This window comes from Mixophyes fleayi, chromosome 2 (genome assembly GCF_038048845.1).
Source record: "Mixophyes fleayi isolate aMixFle1 chromosome 2, aMixFle1.hap1, whole genome shotgun sequence".
Classification (NCBI taxonomy): Eukaryota; Metazoa; Chordata; class Amphibia; order Anura; family Limnodynastidae; genus Mixophyes; species Mixophyes fleayi.
This window is the reverse complement of record NC_134403.1, coordinates 2305228-2327071: the sequence shown is the minus strand read 5'-3', so window position 1 is coordinate 2327071 and position 21844 is coordinate 2305228.

The window sequence follows — 21844 nt, the reverse complement described above, 5'->3', positions numbered from 1 at the left end:
CATAGATATAATACATGCACTATATGGCGAGTGGGTTCTGAAGAGTATAGACAAATTGTTTAAAAAGGTAGGACTACCTCTACAGGGGTTATTGGACCCAGATAAATTGACAGATATGACAAGGAGTTACCTGAAATATATATGAGATAAAGACCTAGAAAACAGGTTGATCAGTGGCATGGAAATGCAGAAAGATTGATATATGAACTGGAATTAGATGAAATTGAAGAAAAGATATGCTGTAAGGACCCCACTATCTCTTCTGCCACTAACTTCTTTCACTTACTTCCTCCTTTGGTCTCTCCGAATGAACTCTCATCTCCCACCGACTGCAATGGGCACACCCATGACCTTGTCTTCTCCCGCTACTGCTCGATCTCTAGTTTCTCCAATTTAGCTTTCCCACTCTCCAACCACAACCTCCTTTCCTTCAGCCTCACCTTACCTCATGCCCTTCCCCTTGCACCCAAATACACATGTACACAACGAAACCTAAGTACTTTTAACCCAATCCACTGATCATTTTCACTAAAACAACTATTTACTCTAATGGCTGCATTCTCCTGTCCTAATAAGGCTGCCTCTTTCTATAACAAAACACTCACTTTAGCCCTAGACAATACATCTCTAGCTACTACATATAGTCTCCAACGATTCAAACCCTAGTCATGGCACAACATACCGGCAAAAGTGCTCCAGCAGAGTGCCACTGGAGTAAATTTCGTTCCTAACCTGATTTCCTCCACTATAAATTCATCCTTTCATCTTACAGTGATGCCCTTTCAATTGCCAAACAAACATTCTTAAAATCTCTAATATCCACACAGGGGTATATTTACTAAACTACGGGTTTGAAAAAGTGGAGATGTTGCCTATAGCAACCAATCAGATTCTAGCTGTCATTTTGTAGAATGCACAAAATAAATGATAGCTAGAATCTGATTGGTTGCTATAGGCAACATCTTCACTTTTCCAAACCCGCAGTTTAGTAAATCTAGCCCACAGTCTTGTAACCAACGTCGCCTCTTTGCCACCTTCAACTCACTTCTCTATCCACATGCACCTCCTCTTCCTTCCTTCCTCACTGCCCATAATTTTGCTACCTATTTCAAACACAAAATTGTCACCATTCGACAAGATATTTCCTCATGCCAAATTCTAGTCACTCCATTCACTCTACTAACCTTTACCTAGACTCCCCATTCTACCCTTAATTCATTCTCTCCAGTAACTGAAGACGACGTCTCTGCACTCATCTTATCATCTCACCCTACAATCAGTCCACTCGACCCTTTTCCCTCCCAACTACTCCGCTCCCTCTGCTCCAGTGCATGCCCACCTCTATCTCACCTCTTCAACCTGTCTCTCTCCACTGGCACATTTCCATCCTCCTTTAAACATGCGCTCATCTCACCTATTCTAAAGAAACCATCTATTGATTTAGCCTCTCTCACTATTACTATCTCACTATTTCTCTCCTCCACTTTGCCTCCAAACTACTTGAGCAATTAGTGTACAAATTCCTGTCTCACTTTCTCTCCTCTCATTCCGTTCTTGACTCTCTAAAATCAGGCTTCTGCCACAACATTCCACTTAAACTGCTCTCAAGAAAGTGACCAATGATCTACTTACTGCAAAATCTAATGGTAATTTCTCCATACATATTCTCCTGGACGTCTCTGCTGCTTTTGATACTTTTGATCACCCTCTTCTCCTACACACCATTCACTCCAGTGACCTTCATGACAAAGTTCTTTCCTTGTTCATACCTACCCATCAAACCACTTCTTTAATGTTTCTACCTCTGGCACATCCTCCCCTCTACTTCCACTCTCTGTTCGAGTCCCATAAGACTCTGTTCTTGGCCCTTTACTTTTCTCATTGTACACCTGTTTTCTTGGGGCACTATTTCGCTCATTTTGCCTCCAATACCAACTCTACGCTGATGACAACCAAATCTATATCTCTTCCCCTGACCTCTCTCCTTCTGTACTATCTTGTGTAACCAACTGTCTTTTTGTTGTTTCCACATGGATGTTTCAACGCTACCTAAAACTCAACATGTCCAAAACAGAGCTTATTATCTTCCCTCCTGCCAGAGTCACCACCTGCCTTTAAATCTCCTTCACTGTCAATAACACCACAATTTCCTCAGTCTCCCAAACCTGCTGCTTTGGTGTCACAACTTACTCTGCCCTCTGCTTTATTCCTCATATTCTGACTCTCTTCTAGTCCTGTCGACTCTACCTTAAAAAAATTGCCAGAATACAGCCTTTTTTTTTTTACCCAACAGGCTACCAAAACCCTTCTACATTTTCATCATCTCCCGTCTTGACTATTGCAACCTCTTGCTATCAGACATCTTTGATACCCATATATTCACACTTCAATCCATCCAAAATGCTGCTGCAAGACTGATCATCCTTTCTCACCTCTCCATATCTGCTGCACCACTTTGCAAATCCCTACACTGCCTCCCTGTGTCCTCTAGAATCAAATTCAAATTACTCACTCTTACCTACAAAGCCCTCAATAACACTACTCCTGCATACATCTCAAATCTCATATCAAAATACTATCCCACTATTTGGAATTCCCTACTATGCTCAATCAGATTTTCCCACAGCCTTCAAATCTTTAGATGTATTTTGAAAACCCATCTCTTTTTTAGAGGTGACCTTATCCTCGATAACACTATTCACACTAATGCACCCTCACAACTATCCCAATCTCCACTCTGAAGCACATTTACTCCTCTTGTTTCAGCTGTGCTCTCTTACACTTATAATGTAAGCTCTAAAATGAGCAGGGTCCTTCATACCCTTTGTTTTCATGTCTGCATTTATTTTGTCTACATTGTATGTCCCTGTTATATGTATGTACTATTTTCCCAACTGTACGGTGCTGCGGAGCACTGTGGCACCTTAGAAATCTGCGATAATAATAATAATAATAATAATAATAGTAATAATAATAATAATTATAATAATAAAATCAAAATACCCACTATTGGGCTAACAAAATCTGTTCCCAATGCTGTTACAAAAATACAGGTAAAAGACCAGACCCTGAAATAGGACCCTCAGCGCCACCCCCTCATATAAGGAAGTATTGCCCACTGGCATATTTTCCGTAATGTCACAAACAATGGGAGAGGGACTAGCAGCAGTTAATACCACCTGGTTCAGATCAGGAAGGAGTAAAACTCAATAGTTAAAGATATGCCTGACATAAAAAATCAACCAATAGCAGTTCATAGATATATGCAAAGATTGCATACAGTCTATGGTACCACCTGGATTGATTTGGATGAGGTTACTCTAGCCTCAGCAGGAGACTCTACAGCGTGAGGTGTAGCCAGGGTTGCTATAGCAAGCCAAGAGGATCCTGCTAATGTAAATCATCAGAAGACATTGACATCTGGTGAACAATAACTGCAGAGGTGTCAAATGTTCTGTGAGGGGTTAGTAGAATATGCCCCAGCTAACATAGAAAAAAACAAGAAAGAGGGGAATTAGTACACATTTACTATGATTCAGTGCTCCGCAAAAATACAGATCAGGTATTCACTCTAGATGCGGCCCGGGGGGTCCAGATCTTTAAAAGTACTTTGCTTAATGGGCTAGACCCTAAGGAAGAATTATATAAAAGTCAGCCTGAGGCAGGATCCCTAGAACCCACCACATTGCTCACAATGTGAGAGCAATCAAGCAGAATCAAAAGGGCAGCAAACCTAGTCCCCAACCGGTCTATATCACAAATACAGATAAAAGTGGCAACTGGGATTTCTTCAGTAAGGGCAGGGGTAGACATGGACAAAGGAAACCTACCTCAGAGGAAATAAAAAGAAAAGGCAATTGCTTCCATTGCCACCAACATGGCCACATAAAAATAAATTGTCCTTCACTGGCCCCTGTGGAATCCACAGGTCCTAGTGCAGGGACCAATGCCCAATAGGAAAACGGGCCCCAGGTGCCCACTCTGGCTGTGTTGTCACCTAATAATCCAGGGCCTCAGTGTACTGTTCCTATTAAAATAGTAGAACATGGAGTAACTGTGCCCTGCCTGGTGGATACTGGGGCAGCCATGACAGTAATAAGGGCACATCAAATTCCTGAGAATCTGGTAATGAATGATCACATAAGTGCATCGGGCCTTAATGACGCCACGATCCCATTAAAAAAAACTAAGCCCCTATCTATACAACTAGGTTCTGGTAAGGCTGTGGTAGCCCAGGTGCTGGTAACAGAAACTTGTCCAGCTAATTTACTTGGAGCTGATCTGCTATCTGCACTGGAAGCAGCTATTATAGTATACAAGGATGGAGAAATAACCATCTCCAGAGGGACAAGGGTACATCAGCAACTTGCCTATGACACATTTATGTATTTCCAGACATTAGACCAGGCCTGTCCAACCTGCGGCCCTCCAGGTGTTGTGAAACTACAAGCTCCAGCATGCTTTGCTGGTAGACAACCAGTTGATAGCTGGAAGGGCATGCTGGGACTTGTAGTTTCACAACATCTGGAGGGCCGCAGGTTGGACAGGCCTGCATTAGACACATGAGTACAGCTTACAGACGCTGAAATTGACCATTTTCAGACACAGGTCCCTGACCCATTGTGGACCACTAGTAAGGTGGTGAGGGCATCCTATCTGTCAACCCAGTCTCAATCCAACTTAAACCTAATGTCCACACCACTGTCCCCAGACCAAAATAAATCCAACCCAGGTGAACCAGTTTCTTACAGAATGGTCCATGACCTTTGGAAAGATCACAAAGGATGGTAATAGACAGTCCAATTGTACCAAATCCTCACATGTTGCTATTTAAAATCCCAACTGTCTCAGAATGGTTCACTGTTATTGACCAAGCAAATGCCTTTTTCTAGGTGCCACTTATCAAGGCCAACCAGCTCATACTGGTTATTATCTACTTAGACAAACAGTATTGTTTGACCAGACTCCTACAACGGAGTGTCACCTCACCGCCTGCCTTCTCAGAGGCCATGGCACTAGTGCTAAAAGCTTGGCACCCAGTCAACCCTGACACTGTACTGATTCAGTATGTGGATGACCATTTAATTTGTTCCACAACAAAAGAACAGTGTCTTCAAGACACCATATCCTTACTGACATTTTCAGCAGAAAAAGGGTGCAAGGCATCCAAAGATAAATTGCAGTTGATACAGCCCCGAGTTCAGTTATTGGGTCATTGTATCTCTGCTAGAACAAAACACATTACACAAGAAAGGAAAGCTGCTGTCTCACAAGTCCGAATACCTACCACCCTAAAACAGATCAGAGCTTTCTTGGGACTCGTGACATACTGGGCCTTTAGTTAAAACAAAACACTCCATTATGGCCAGCTAAAAGTACATTGGACAGGCATATATAAGCATCATCTGAATATTTGTTGTCAATCAAATACAAACCTCTACCAGCCCCATCTCACTAATATTTAGTATTCTAGTGATTGCTGAGACCACCCATGTGACCACCACACAATCATGAGATTCTGCCCCCCAAAGCTGCTGTATTTTTTAAATACCCCCTGCAGCCATTTTCCTTAACCACAACCCCCCCCACAGCCATTTTCCTTAACCCCTGCTGCAGCCATTTTCTTTACTTCCCACCCTGCATCCATCCCCCTTGCAGCTATTTTCCTTACCTCCACTCTGCTAGCAAAGCTACCCCCCCCGTCACATCAAAACTCCCCCAGTAACATATATCAGCCCCCCTCCTCTGCTCTCCTTCATACATATCAACCTATCTCCATCCCTATAGATTTTCATGGCAGCCCCCACCTCCCACCCTATAGATTTGTATGACAGTCCCCCTCTCCCTCCCTATACATATGCATGACAGTCCCCCCTCTCCCTTTCCTTATAGATATGCAGGGTAGTCCCCCCCCTTCCTATAGATATGCAGGGTAGTTCCCCCCCTCTCTATAGATATGCAGTGTAGTTCCCCCCCTCCCTATAGATATGCAGGGCAGTTCCCCCCCCTCCCTATAGATATGCAGGGCAGTTCCCCCCCTCCCTATAGATATGCAGGGCAGTTCCCCTCCTCCCTATAGATATGCAGGGCAGTTCCCCCCTTTCCCTATAGATATGCAGGGCAGTTCCCTCCCCCTCCCTATAGATATGCAGGGCAGTTCCCCCCCCCCTCCCTATAGATATGCAGGGCAGTTCCCCCCCTCCCTATAGATATGCAGGGCAGTTCCCCCCCTCCCTATAGATATGCAGGGCAGTTCCCCCCCTCCCTATAGATATGCAGGGCAGTTCCCCCCCCCTCCCTATAGATATGCAGGGCAGTTTACCCCCCCCTATAGATATGCAGGGCAGTTCCCCCCCCTCCCTATAGATATGCAGGGCAGTTCCCCCCTTAAATTACCTGTAGTTGTGCCAGCGTCGCTCCTCTCCTCAGATCAGCAGATAGGAAGTGAAGACGTCCTGCTTCCTGTCTGCTGCACAGCAACAGGCAGCCTGGCGATTGGCTGTGTGTTGCTAACCACTGACCACCATTGCTTTTGATTGTCGAGCCCTCCACCCCCCGCGGCGTCCCCCCCCCTTCCCGCGGTGACCCCCCCACCCCCACCCCGAAAAAAAAATGAATGAAAAAAAATACCCACAGCGCCGCGCCCCCCGGGACCCAGCGCCTGGTCAGCCTAGTGGTTGATCAGGCCCTGCACACAGAGATCCTGAATAAAGCTCAAACCAGACATTTATCAGCTGCAAGACTTAAAAAGTATGAGGTAACCCTACTCACACCTTCCAACATCACCATCAAAAGATGCACACTTCTGAACCCAGCAGTTCCAGAAGAGGGGAAGAAGAAAGGAGAATGGGTTGTTGAATAGGGAGGAAATGAGAGGAGGGTATAAATGACACTCAAATTATTTCTGATGAATGCCCTCATGACTGTCTTGAATGAATGAAATCTGAAACATGAGATCTCCCTAAAATGGCTGATGTCCATCTTCCGAATGCTGAGTTGCAGCTTTTTGTAGATGGCTCTCGATACTATCTGGATGGGGTACCACACACAGGTTACTCAGTTACCACAGAAACTGAAATTTTAATACAAGAAGCATTGCCTGCTTCCAGTTCATTGCAAGAAGTAGAGTTGTGAGCTTTGGCAGCAGCCTGTATATATGCTGAAGGACAACCAGTTAACATTTACACAGACTCCCGGTATGCTTCGGAATAGCACATGACTATGGCCCAATCTGGAAAAGTAGTGATTTTATGGGATCCTCAGAGAAACCAATTAAACTTGATGATTGCATTTGGCCTCTATTTGCTGCTCTACAGTTACCTAGGCAGGTGGCTGTGGTGAAGGTGAAATCCACACTTTAGACAATACTCTAGAAGTTAAAGGAAATGCACTTGCACATCAAGCAGCCAAGGAAGCTGCTTTGAAGCACAGTTTCACTAATATATTAACTGTGACCGTTGAGACTTTTGATCTTGACATACTAAAGCAGATGCAGAAACAGGCGTCTGTACAAGAGAAGCCAGAATGGGGGAAGTGGAAGTGGTATGGGAGGCAGCTCATCACTATTGCCTGCCCCGATCATTCTGCCCGGTAATGGCCCAGATCTTGCAAGGCAAGGCACACATTTCAAAGGACATGATGAAAAACACCCTAGACAAGTACTGGAGAGCACCAGGCTTCTCATAGGCAGCACAAGCTTATACTGCAAGCTGTGCCATATGTTCTTTACATAACCCTGGTAAAACTGTCCCAGTGCCCGCTAAAACCATGCCCAAAGCTCATTATCCCTTCATACAGTTACCCAAAATTGCAGGAAACAATTATGTTTCAGGTGTTCGTGGACCTCTTTTAAGGATGGCCCAAAGCCTGGGCCTGCAGGACAGCACATACCAGAATCATAGGAAAGGAACTAATGTCAGAAGTCATTTGCAGATATGGCTTCCAAGTGGAAATAGAGAGTGACAGGGGAATTCACTGGAGATATATTGGGACACATGTTAGCAGATTAGGCATCCCCCAGGCTCTGCACAGCCGCTATCACCCACAAAGCAATGGTAAGGTAGAAAGATTAAATGTTACTATTAAACTAAAGTTAAGATAGCACAGTGGCCTAGTGGTTAGCACTTCTGCCTCACAGCACTGCAGTTATGAGTTTGATTCCCAACCATGGCCTTATCTGTGTGGAGTTTGTATGTTCTTCCTGTGTTTGCATGGGTTTCCTCCGGGTGCTCCAGTTTCCTACCACACTCCAAAAACAAACTGGTAGGTTAATTGGCTGCTAAAAAAAAAATGGCCCTAGTCTCTGTCTGTCTCCCTCTCTGTGTGTGTGTGTGTCTATATTAGGGAATTTAGACTGTAAGCTCCAATGGGGCAGGGACTGATGTGAGTGAGTTCTCTGTACAGCGCTGCGGAATTAGTGGCGCTATATAAATAAAAAAAAGAAAAAGAAAAGCAAATTAGTGGCTGAGACCCAGAAATATTGGTTGGAATGTCTCCCACTGGCTCTGTTCTCAATAAGGAATTTTCCTACTATGAGGCACCGTTTAATCCTTATGAAATCCTTTTTGGAACTTCTGCTAGAACATGATGTTACTTTCCTCAGAAATTGCAACATGAACATGCAGATCTAACTCAGCATGTAAAACAAGAAATAACATGATATTAAAAGACATATAAATACAGTATCATAATAAAAACCAAGGCTGAAAAAGATGTAACATGAAATAGCGACGATATCTACGAAACTGTAGAAAATCTCTCAATAACCAATAGAAATAAACAAAACAGCCTCTAATGATTCATGAATGACTGGAATCCTGCATGTGGGGAGACATCCAATAAGTGATATAATAGGTCTTGAATTGATATTAAAAATGAGTCACTGGGATCCTGCATAGAACAGAAATCCAGATACAGATGTCATAAGTCTTGACTTGAATTAGATGTAAATTGCAGTTTTATCTTGGCTTAGTGTTGAGAGTAAAATTATTTACAAAGTGAGTGGTTCTACTTACTACAAATCCATATCCTTATAGCAGATCGTGAATGAGATGAGAAATCAGCTGAATCACATTAGTTAGAACTATCAACGGTACAGGGGAGTGGGTTGTTGCAGACTGACAGTATCCAATTATCTGTCCTGTGGGGTCTTGTTTCACCCCAGATAGGGGCAAGCAGGGCTCCGGTAAGTCAACAGCAAATGTGAGGGAATTCTCAAGCTGGCTGCACACTTTTGCCAACACCTCCTTATATTGCAATGACATAAATTGCGCCTGCGCCACTAATAGAAATAAATTTCTTCAATAAATTATTTCTATGTGATCCAGCCACAGTAACGTAAGACTATGATGTCAGATATGGGTACTTCCTTTTTCCTACAGTCACCGTGAGGAGCTCCACCAGACAGAGTTAATGGGTAATGTAAGAGATGAGTCCCGTCACTGTAAAGAGCACTGCTGCAAAAAGTAAAGAGGAGAGTAAAAACATATACACATAAATGATAATCACACACCTCCTGCCCCTACAATCAGTGTAAAACACTAAGGGCTAGATTTACTAAGCTGCAGGTTTGAAAAAGTGGGGATGTTGCCTATAGCAACCAATCAGATTATAGCTGTCATTTTGTAGAAAGCACTAAATAAATGAAAGCTAGAATCTGATTGGTTGCTATAGGCAACATCCTATTAAAGTAATTCTATCGTTTTAAAATAAGCATTGCCCAATCAATTGTATGTGTGTCCAAAGCACATGGTGGTTTATTTTAGCAGATGTAAATAGTCAACAATTCAATACATTATTATATTATGATACAGTACAGTACAGCACAGCCAATACCAAAAGTTACATACATACATACCGCTGCAATCGCTGCGCTTCCATGGGTCCCAATGGAACAGTGTATCTGTTAGATAACTGGTCAGAGTAGACTGAGACCCTGGTGGGGGATGCAGCTAATATATACAGTCAATGTTTCATTGTGAACAATAGAGATGACGTAGATTGTTTCTATAGGTCCAGACGTTGGGTGGGTCCAGGCCAGACAGGTAATAGATTGATTCAATCTAAGGAATCCAAAGGTGGGGGTCTTCTGTCCAGGGGGTCTGCTCCTTTTCATAGTCAGTATCATACAAAGGTTTTACTCTCTAATATCAATAACTAAAGTATGCAATGTGCGATCTCTTCGCCAACTGCACCGGACAGCTGCTGATGATTAGGGCTTCAATATGATATCAGGCATGACACCTTTCCTATTACCTAAACCTTTAATAACACTACAATGTACATATAATCAACATTATATATATATATATATATATATATATATATATATATATATATATATATATCTATATATATATCTCCATATATATATATATATATATATAGACTAATAATAAACCGAATACTATCTGCTCCTGAATTACAGTGTAACAGAACCAATATGAAATTATATAACTAACTAACTGTTGTAATGCGAGTGTGTGCGTGCGTATTTTACCGTGCGAACGCACCATGTCACGTAACACGTGGCGTACGCTTCGCAATACGCACGGCAAACCAATATTAAACCAATATACTTTCGTTCATCCAATTATACGACTTCAACAGTCCACCCTTTGATAGTACAATAAACTATCACCTTAAAGATGTTATAAGCAGGATCTCAGTACCACGTTTCATTGTTATGTAATACAAATCCCCTTTGGTGTATGTCCACACTGTTTGTAGATCTAAACAAGTTATCATAAGAGAGAGTCTTAATCCTCTAAACGACTTCTTCTTTTACTATAAACCGTACACTTCTGGAGCTTGGAGATAACTTTTTGTATGCCCTTCAAGGGTGCAATAAAACACTTAATACATTATTTGGAAAGGTACATGGTACAGTAGAACGTGTATCAGCTATACAGAATTCTCTACTACAGTTCTTCAAGTTTAACAGGTTCTTCTGTCCAACGCATGTCTTTAAGCTCAGAATACATTTAAACACTTCATGTTCATCAATAGCATCATCCTATGTCTATCAATAATGTCATATGCAATCTCCTTCAGCTTGCGTTAATATACACACATCTAATAATGTCACCAGTTCTTTTCATCAACACTTGTGGGCGGGCTATTGTCTGTTCGTTCTTCCCAGTCTCCCAATACTCAGATTTAACAGTGATCGGCTTGTAAAGCATTGGGAGACTTCAGACTGAGGGACCTAGGTGTCCTACTTTTTCCCCTAGTGACCTCCCACCCATAGTTCGGGTACCTCAAGAATATTTAGTGGAAAGAGAACTAATCCTACTTGATATAATCACTGAGGCACGCGTGAGCACGCCCAGCACTTTGTTTGGTCTAAAACCTTACCCTCCCAAGAATGATAATCATTCTCAAGGATGCCTGCTCGAGTCTGGATATTACTGGACTGGCATCGCTGGGTGTATCTCTTTTTTTAACTATGGGGTCGCCGTACTTACGGACGTAATGCTACTCAGACAATAGCCACTCGCACTTTCTCCAAGCTCCAAGGTTTCTAAATTTTCCTTTACCCCTGAATTGAATAGAGTAATTGACTGGACTGATTATGCTACTAACTTCTTCCTCCCCAATACCTCCTTATCACTACCTGAACCAGTCTCTGTCACCTGCTAATAATCGAAAGAATTAACCGTCCTGAGAAGAGAGTGAAATGAGAGAACACAAAACAGGAAAAACTACAACTTCATGCTGGACAACAGTCTTAGCCTTTGGCTCAGGTGCTACTAATTGCATTCGAGGCCTTCCAGTACAAACTCATGAGTGCCCTTGGACCCTTCTCTGAGTGTTGGCCCCTCTGCAGTGGGTGGTATAGGCACCAGTGTGTCTCTGCTACCCTTGAAGCCGTGAGGCTGGTAGCCTACACCTGGTACCTGTCTGGCAAATAACCTAAGCTTAAGAAATTACTGCTCCACAACTTACTCTCCTGATCCAACATCCTGACAGTTAGTGTGACCTTTCAGGAAACAGTGTTTTGGACGTTCTTGGTTACTGTCTCACTATTTACCTTCTCTCAAGGTCTAACCTAGCCTCCCAGTTACAATCTCATCTCACGAGGGGTCAAGAACATTTCAAAAACTGACAGGTTAGGAGTCTGCCCAGGGTGATCTCTTGGTAGCGGGAAAGGAATAGTGGCACTTCAATCAAGTTCCAACTCTTATTCTATTCAATTCATTCTACCGAGTACCACTACTTTATGTTCACACTGGTTTATGGCTAACTGAAAGTATGTGATTTGTTACCACTACTCATACATTATACATCTATTATCAATAACATGAATACCCCTATCATCTATTATCAATAACATGACTATCACATTAAATAACAAAAGCTTTGAGTATGATACAGTAATACATTAGACACATTTCAATACACCTCTACCCAGACATATTTCATTGGTACACCTGTGTATACTTGAGGATCCTGCATGGTGGTAATTGGATGACGTGCATCTGTTTTACCTGGAGGAAAACCCATCAGCAGGAGGGATATGGGATGGCTCTATTAGTCTACCTTGTCTCCAGAGTCCACCAGACTCCTTACCACATCTCTTCACCTTCCAGACAGTTTATCCCTCAGGTAACACAAATCTTCCTATATTAACCAATATGTGTATGCGTGCATGTGTGTGTGTGTTCACCTTTTTAAAACTAAAACAATACAACGAAAAACAAACAAAACATAGATTTGTTAGCTGTCACATAAAACCCTGTTGTCTATTTGACAGCTATGTTCTCCCTGGTGTGACAGCCCTGTATGGTTGTGCATGTAAGTGTGGACCTTACTAGCACCTACTTCAGTTGGTAACTGTGTCACTGTATAAAGTCCTCTATGTAATGTCCTAATCATGTGCTGGTATTGCTATAAAACAATTTCTTAGTCACCTCAACATCGCCCTCTAGACTAGAAAAATGCTAAAGACCAATGTATATCAATCGATTTTCCCTCTGCCAACTCACATGTCATTCTCAGTACCTCATATTCAGCTACTTGACTAAGTGGGAAAGGCAAAGAGGTCTCTTTTTATAACACTTTCTTCAAATATAACAGTATCCCGTACATGCCTGTCTAACAGTGAAAATTATAAAAACATGAAAATTCTACATTTTCTAGGGTTTCACATTATGTCGTATCTTGTGGTAAAAATCCTACTTCAATATTCTACACAGAGATGCATATCTGTATGCCTATCCTCTAGCAATCTCCTGTCTCCACCCTTTGTGCATCCATAAAAAGGCACATTTTTGTACAGGAGGCACGAACTAAAACAAAAAAAAAACAAAACAGATATGCAATCTATAACACATGAATCGTATTTCCACAACAGAACCTTTCTGCTTAAAATCAGCAGTTTCTATACACATGAAAACAAAACCCCTGACTGTTTCTGTAACTCATGTCAATCTAGTGTGTGTATCTCTGAATTTGTCTTATGTAAAAACATAAAATATGTTTAAGCCCCATTGTTGAGACTGTGTCTGATTTTATCTCTACCAGAGCAGAGAGAGAGAGAGGGAGAGAGGGAGAGGGAGAGAGGGAGATAGAGGGGTAGAGAGAGAGAGAGAGAGGGAGAGATAGAGAGAGAGAGAGAGAGACTAGCGTTTGTGTAAAGAATGAGAAATAGGAAAGCAATGAATGATGGGAATACAAAGGTTTGAATACAAACATACATGTAGAAAGGGAGATTTTTACAACAAAATGACAGCTGGATTGGACTCTGACTCTATGGGGAAATGGCTGTATTCATTCCACTGTTCCCCTTAGCTATTTGCTAACTATGACCCCTCCCCATACTTGACTAGGGGTTCTTAACAGTGCAATCCAGTGTCGTCCGTCATTTGTTCATTAAGAACTCGGTATCTCATTGACTACATACCTTTTCAACGGACTTTTCTAACTTATAATAGAGAAATGTAAAAATGTACTCTTAGTGACTCATATTTTCTCTGAAATACATAAAACGATATTTTGGAGCAAAGTATGTACATACTTCATGGTTGGATAATGATTCTCAGCCAAACAAATTATCATGAGTCACTGCAGCCTAAAACAAAAGAGTGTTCCAATTGTCTATTGTTAATTAGTCTTTCAAGAGTAATTCTTCTAATTCTCTATCTCACCCCTTTTAAACACTTGTCTATACTTCTTTTGTGTCCCCTTTGTCTGTGAAAAGAAAAACAAGATAGTTATCTTAAAACAGCAAACAAAACAAACATTTCTATTCTTTGCCGTCGGCTAGTGATTTAGGAAAACAAACATGTGACAACATAAAACGAACAAACAAAATCAACAAAGATTACTTTTAAAAAAAATAAGTTTCTTTCTACATTTTGCACCTTAATGCTCACCACAGATTAACTCTAGAGTCGGCTATATTTCTCCCCCAGAATATTAGTTGTTACAGAGTGTGCAATCAATTAAAGGGGAACCTCTGAGAGAAGTGTACGCCTCCTTTGTGGATGTCTATGTGATTCCCCCTTAGATGTGCCAAGTCTCTTTGCTTCCGCTCTTGTCATTGTACAGTCCTGTGCTTGGTGTCCCATTTTAGTGCATCTAAAACACTTTCTCAACTCATGTTGTTTCTCTTCTTTTTTACAATCTCTTGCGAAATGGCCTTCTTCGTTACACTTAAAACACCTGATTTTTCTATGTTTCTTATTATGTGGGTTGTATGCTGGTGGTCGTGTGTGCAGTCCCTCTAGTGCTGGGATACTTACTATCATTACCCTATCACTTAGTGTCTCTTTCTGTTTATTTATACTTTTATCATGTTCTATAGCTGACTCCCTGAGAGCACTTACAGTGGTTCCTTTCCAGTATGGTAATGAAGTTTGCACCCTTCTTTTCAAGTTTTCCCTGAGGCCATCCATTAGAACTTTAACAGCAACCTCTCTGTAATATGGATTATCTTTTATGTCTGGTACCCCAGTATATTTGCCCATTGCTATCAAAGCTCTGCAAAAATAGTCTGCTGCATTTTCCACTATCTTTTTGCTGGATACTAAAAATTTTACTCCAGTCCACTATCACTGGGAAATATGTGGCCAACCGTGTGATTATTTGTTTAATATTGTCCTGGTTATCATCCTCGGTTAAGGATTCATCCTCCTCCAACATACAATCCTTAATGAACTTTTGTATATCAGTATTGAGAGGAAGACAGGCCTTCAATAATACTCGCCAATCGTTATTAGTTGGCTCATACACATTACCATAATATCTAATAAACTGCTGACATTTGGTCAAATCTTTCCTAGGATCAGGGAAATCAGACAAAATTGAAAATGTTTCAGACCTAGTGCATGGATCATGCTTTGCTACATGTTTTAAGGGAACATCACTATTCCTGTCTGCTTTCCCATTGGGAACTGCTGCTGTGCAGACAGGATGTAAGTCTACCAAATCACTGAAACTAGTTGCTGAAATTGCTGCTGCAGTACAATGGATGTCTCCCCCTGTGTTAACCTTTTCATTATCCTCACCACTTTCAGCAGCTGCCCCTGCTGGTGGGACCGTTCCTCTTCTTTGTCCTGAAACATTACTTTTAACGTTACTTAAAACAACATACAACTTACTAGTTACAGTTTTTACATTTTTGGTATTGGCTGTACTTCCCGCCCCAACCGAATTTATCGGGGGCGTGTTTGCGCTCAGTTCGCCACGCTTTGCAACGCACACTTCCGGAATGCTTGTTTCCGGTACGCTTACTTCCGCTGAACACGTGTTTTTCCTTACACTCACTTCCGCTGTGCGTTCACTGCTCTGCCACGTGTTACCTTCCATTTGCCACGATTTTAAACAATGATTATGTGCATTTCTCACTTTCGTTAACTTATTCAACCGTACTTTATCTTTTACGGTATTTAGCACCTCTGCATTAAAACTCCCTGTTGTTGGGAAAGGCCTATCACAATCTTTGGTCATTTCGACCCACGTGTCATAATACACAGTTGCGTATGCACCATATTTTGCACACATGAGAAATCTCGCTGACTCAATAAGACCTTCCTTAGGCAGTAAATTGGCAATCTCTAGCGTATGCCTAGCACCCATGTTGCACAATATACTTTCTACCCGGAACACAGACACACCGCAATGCTCTGTTCCTTCCGGCCAAATGTGAAACACAGACACACCGCAATGCTCTGTTCTTTCCACTAAATAATTTCAACTCTGTTGCTATACCGCTAGAGATCTATTATGCTCGGTGAACGTATTTCCTTTAGCCGCGCTCACTCGCTTTTCTCGCCCCTGGCGAGGTTCCCTAATACAGAAATATCACTGTGGGCCCCAAGGGCTATCAGCTCCTCGATACCCTGGCTCAACCACAAAAATCTGCTGAGTTTATTATCGCTGGGAGCGCAAGTTAATACAATCAACCTGCCTTTCCGGTATAATTCCTCCTAGCTGCTTCACCAATTCGCACTAACGGTGTGATCGGATCGCACTGCCTACCAATACTAATTATTAGCAAACCTTGCGATCTATTGGTAGCGCTTTGCGAAAATACGGTTTTCGCATTCGGTATACCTGCCCTGTATACCGTCCTTCAGTTGGGCAATCCGCCTCGTCAGACAGCAACTGAGCACCTCAACAATAAACAGTGTATCTACGTTACAAAATCGCACACTATACACCTTTTCTGCGCAGAAAATTTAAAGTTCCCAACAACCGTAATAATGTCTCAGAGGCTTTCACAAGTAATTATACTATGCATATAATAACTATCAAAACAATTGTTCAACCACGTGGCAAATCTACCGGAAGTTTGCGTACGCACAGCAGGAAGTACACATACGCACAGCAATGCAATACACTTTAAACCATTAAAACGACAATAAAAAGAAACATTTTTTTTTCTTTCTTGTCCCTAGATTCTAATTAGCGTTCCTTCAGTCTATGCAACAACGGACATTCGGTTTCGCAACACACAGTGAACCACAGGTATTAGACGCATTACGTTCTTTCCTGCTTTATGCGACGCGTCCGTCAATCCACCCTTTGTTGAGGAACCGAATATCGTAAGCGTTGCATACCTGCCGGTAACGTAACTCCTAACTCAAGAGCCCCCAAATTATTAAAGTAATTCTATTGTTTTAAAATAAGCATTGCCCAATCAATTGTATGTGTGTCCAAAGCACATGGTGGTTTATTTTAGCAGATGTAAATAGTCAACAATTCAATACATTATTATATTATGATACAGTACAGTACAGCACAGCCAATACCAAAAGTTACATACATACATACCGCTGCAATCGCTGCGCTTCCATGGGTCCCAATGGAACAGTGTATCTGTTAGATAACTGGTCAGAGTAGACTGAGACCCTGGTGGGGGATGCAGCTAATATATACAGTCAATGTTTCATTGTGAACAATAGAGATGACGTAGATTGTTTCTATAGGTCCAGACGTTGGGTGGGTCCAGGCCAGACAGGTAATAGGTTGATTCAATCTAAGGAATCCAAAGGTGGGGGTCTTCTGTCCAGGGGGTCTGCTCCTTTTCATAGCCAGTATCATACAAAGGTTTTACTCTCTAATATCAATAACTAAAGTATGCAATGTGCGATCTCTTCGCCAACTGCACCGGACAGCTGCTGATGATTAGGGCTTCAATATGATATCAGGCATGACACCTTTCCTATTACCTAAACCTTTAATAACACTACAATGTACATATAATCAACATTATATATATATATATATATATATATATATATATATATATATATAGACTAATAATAAACCGAATACTATCTGCTCCTGAATTACAGTGTAACAGAACCAATATGAAATGATATAAATAACTAACTGTTGTAATGCGAGTGTGTGCGTGCGTATTTTACCGTGCGAACGCACCACGTCACGTAACACGTGGCGTACGCTTCACAATACGCACGGCAAACCAATATTAAACCAATATACTTTCGTTCATCCAATTATACGACTTCAACAATCCCCACTTTTTCAAACCTGCAGCTTAATAAATCTAGCCCTAATGCACAAGGTAATAAGTATGGTAATTATCAATTATTTCTGACTGCTGATAGATACATTTTAGGATAACTCTCTCTACATACCTGTTGAGCACAGTATAATTCAGTCACCAAACAGAATGAGTAATTCTATTACATAAACTGTAAACCTTTAGAGGGTATTCTACATGCAGAGCAGCACATTAGTGATAGGTATATTATCCTTTACAGTAAGGTTGATTTACAGATAGAAAAAGTGTAATTCCACAGTGCAAATGGTTGCATGACCTCATGCTCCTATTCTTTACACCAATGTACACAGTTGTGCAAGGATTTTCAGGTAGAATCCCTGTCTTTAGCACATTAAATAGAACAAGCCATCCATTTACTGGTGCAGATTTTTCCACCTTTGTACAGATTGCCCTCCATCCCCGGTGCTTCCCCATAAAGATTTATGCATTGTCAAAACTATTTCCTTTTTGAGATAAGGCCATCTAGGTAGTGGATCTGATTTCTGTTACTACAGGCCTTAGGATGGGAGGGGGCATGTGTAACAGTTCCACCAGTGATCTTGGGTCTGATTCTTAACACTACAGAAATTTGGGTTGGAAGGGAGTATGTATAATAATGCCACCAGAAATCTGAGTCTAATTCTTTATCATTACAGAGATTAGAGCTATAGGGGGTATGCATTAGAAAGCTACCCAAGACCTGGTTTCTGCTTTCTGCCGTAATCTACATATCCCCTCTCTGAGGTTATCCATATTCCATGACTGTCTAAGACAGCACTGTGCATCTAGTGATCAACTGAACATTAACCTCATGACAGTATCAGCTGCACCAGGAAGCACCACCAGGCAACAAAGGAAACATACAGTGGTGTGAATAATAATCTCACCGTAATGGATTTTATGAGGATACTATATAGGGTAATTAATAGCATATCACACTAGGATGCTCTGTGTACTTAAAATTGGCCAAAAGAATAATGTGGATTCTAAATTGGTCACTAGAATGTTCTCTGTTGTGTTTATATGATACTGGAATGTTCTCTGTATTGTATGGAGGCCACTAGTAAGTGCACAGGATTGTAACTGGGGGCCTGATTAATTTTAATTTATTAGCCACGAAATTTGTTACTTAAGTGTACTACACAAAACCATGTTAAAATGCAAGAGGTGCAAATTAGTTTTCTATTTTGCACATAAGTTAAATTGTTAGGAACCCCTCCAGCCGGCACAACACAACCTGGAGTCTACTCTGCCAATCAGGTGTTCACTGGAGCCCCTGGTGGTGGGGACAGACTGGGCCGCAGACTGACAGAGGGTCGTGAAGTGTGTACCGGCTGGGGAGAACCCAGGCAAGCGGAGTGAGGTCCACGCAGAGGTCAAGGGCCGGCAGCAGGTTGCAATTCCTGTTAACGAGCCGGGGTCAAGGGTCACAAGCAGACAGAAGAAACGGTAAACAGGCCAGAGGTCAGGGTCATGGGATACACATGCGAAGTCCAAATCCAAGCCAAAGGTCATACACGGGAGGTCAGCAGAAGTTCAATAAACAGGAACAGGAACAAAGCAGGTCAGCAGACTGGGAAGCAGAAGCTATAACCGGCAGTGAGGCTCAGTCCTCACTGCCCTAAATACTGCAGCCAGCCAATCAGAGCCTAGCTCTGAAAATACCCACAGGACCCTGGTAATAAATTAACCTCAATAGCCTGCAGGCTATTACTTAGTACTACGCACGCGCCCGGCTGTCCTCAGTTGCCGGAACGCTGCGCTACAGGGAAAAGCTCCAGCCATTGCCTTGGCAACGGTCGGGAGTTGGAGGGAAGTGACGTCCCGGTCGTCATAGTGACGGCCGGGACGCTGGGGCAGACAGAAAGCGAGCCGCGGCGGCTGTGAGTACCGCCGCGGCTCGTGACATAAATATTGACTGTTTTTTCATGTAGCACGACTACTACTACTACTACTAATAATAATAATCATAATAATAACAGTAATATTAATAATAATAGTACTACTAATGCTTAAAGCGACTGCTGTCTTCTCTACTTCTGACCTTGGCCTGTCTGTTATTTGCATTAATTCCTGCCAGTCTGATTCTCAGTTTGCAACACTACACTGTCTGGTTGCTCACAACCTCTTACCGTGTTCTGTCCAGTCCATTGGGCAATTGTTGATCAACAACTACTACTATCCGAGCTTAAGTACTGGGGATGGCTGAATCCTGTATAACAAATTAAGTTCCTCTGAAAGTTGGCAGTTATAGGTCAACATCTCAAGAAGAGGTTCTAGTAGTTGAGCGTCACATATACAGTTCCTTAACATTATCACTAGCCCAAAATACACTTTGTACCTGACACGTGGAGGTTCATCAAACATCTCCTGCCCAGATTTTAACCAGTCAACTTCAAGCCCTATAACAGGTGGTACAGTACTTACTTACATGAGTGTCCATGCAAGAGGATGCAGCTCACACTGTATAAATCGTCTCTTCTTCAGTGAAGAAGTTGAAGTTTAGTTTTCCTAAAGATTAAACTTCCACTACTACTACTAGTAGTAGTACTACAACTACTACTACGACTACTACTACTACTAATATTAATAATAATTGTACTACTACTAATACAACTACTACTAATAATAATTATATCACTATTACTACTATTACTGTGACTACTACTACTACTATTATTATTAATAATAATAATAATAACAATACAAATAATAATAATACTACTACTAATAATAATAATAATAATAATAAAAGTACTGCTACTACTACTACTACAACTACTAGTACTACTATTACTACTACTAACAACAATAATTATAATAATAGCACTCAAACCACTACTGCTACTATTAATACGACGACGACTACTACTACTACTACTACTACTACTACTACTACTACTACTACTACTACTACTACTGTAACTACTATTACTACTACTGTTACTACTACTGTTGCTACTACTACTGTTACTACTAATACTGTTACTACTACTGTTACTACTATAACTACTACTACTACTGTTACTACTACTACAGTTACTACTACTGCTACTACTACTACTACTACTGCTAAAACTACTACTACTACTGTTACTACTACTACTGTTACTACTACTGTTACTACTACTATTACTGTCACTACTACTGTTACTACTACTACTGTTATTACTACTACTGTTATTACTACTACTGCTGCTGCTGCTGCTACTACTACTACTACTACTACTACTACTACTACTGTCACTACTACTACTACTGTTACTAATACTGCTACTACTGCTGTTACTACTACTGCTACAACTGTTACTACTACTTCTGTTACTACTACTGCTGCTACAACTACTTATACTACTACTACTACTACTACTACTACTACTACTACTTATACTACTACTACTACTACTTATGTAACTTTTACTACTACTACTTATAATAATAATAATAATATTACTACTACTATTGTTACTACTACTGTTACTACTACTGTTACTATTACTACTACTGCTGCTACTACTACTAATGTTACTACTACTACTACTGCTACTACTGCTGCTACTACTACTGTTACTACTACTATTATGACTACTTCTGTTACTACTACTACTACTACTACTACTACTACTACTACTACTACTACTAATAATAATAATAATAATAATAATAAAACCAATACTACTACCACTGCTGCTACTACTACTGTTACTACTACTAATACTGCTGTTACTACTACTACTGCTACAACTGTTACTACTACTACTGCTGCTTCAACTACTTATACTACTACTACTACTACTACTACTACTATTTATACTACTACTACTTATGTAA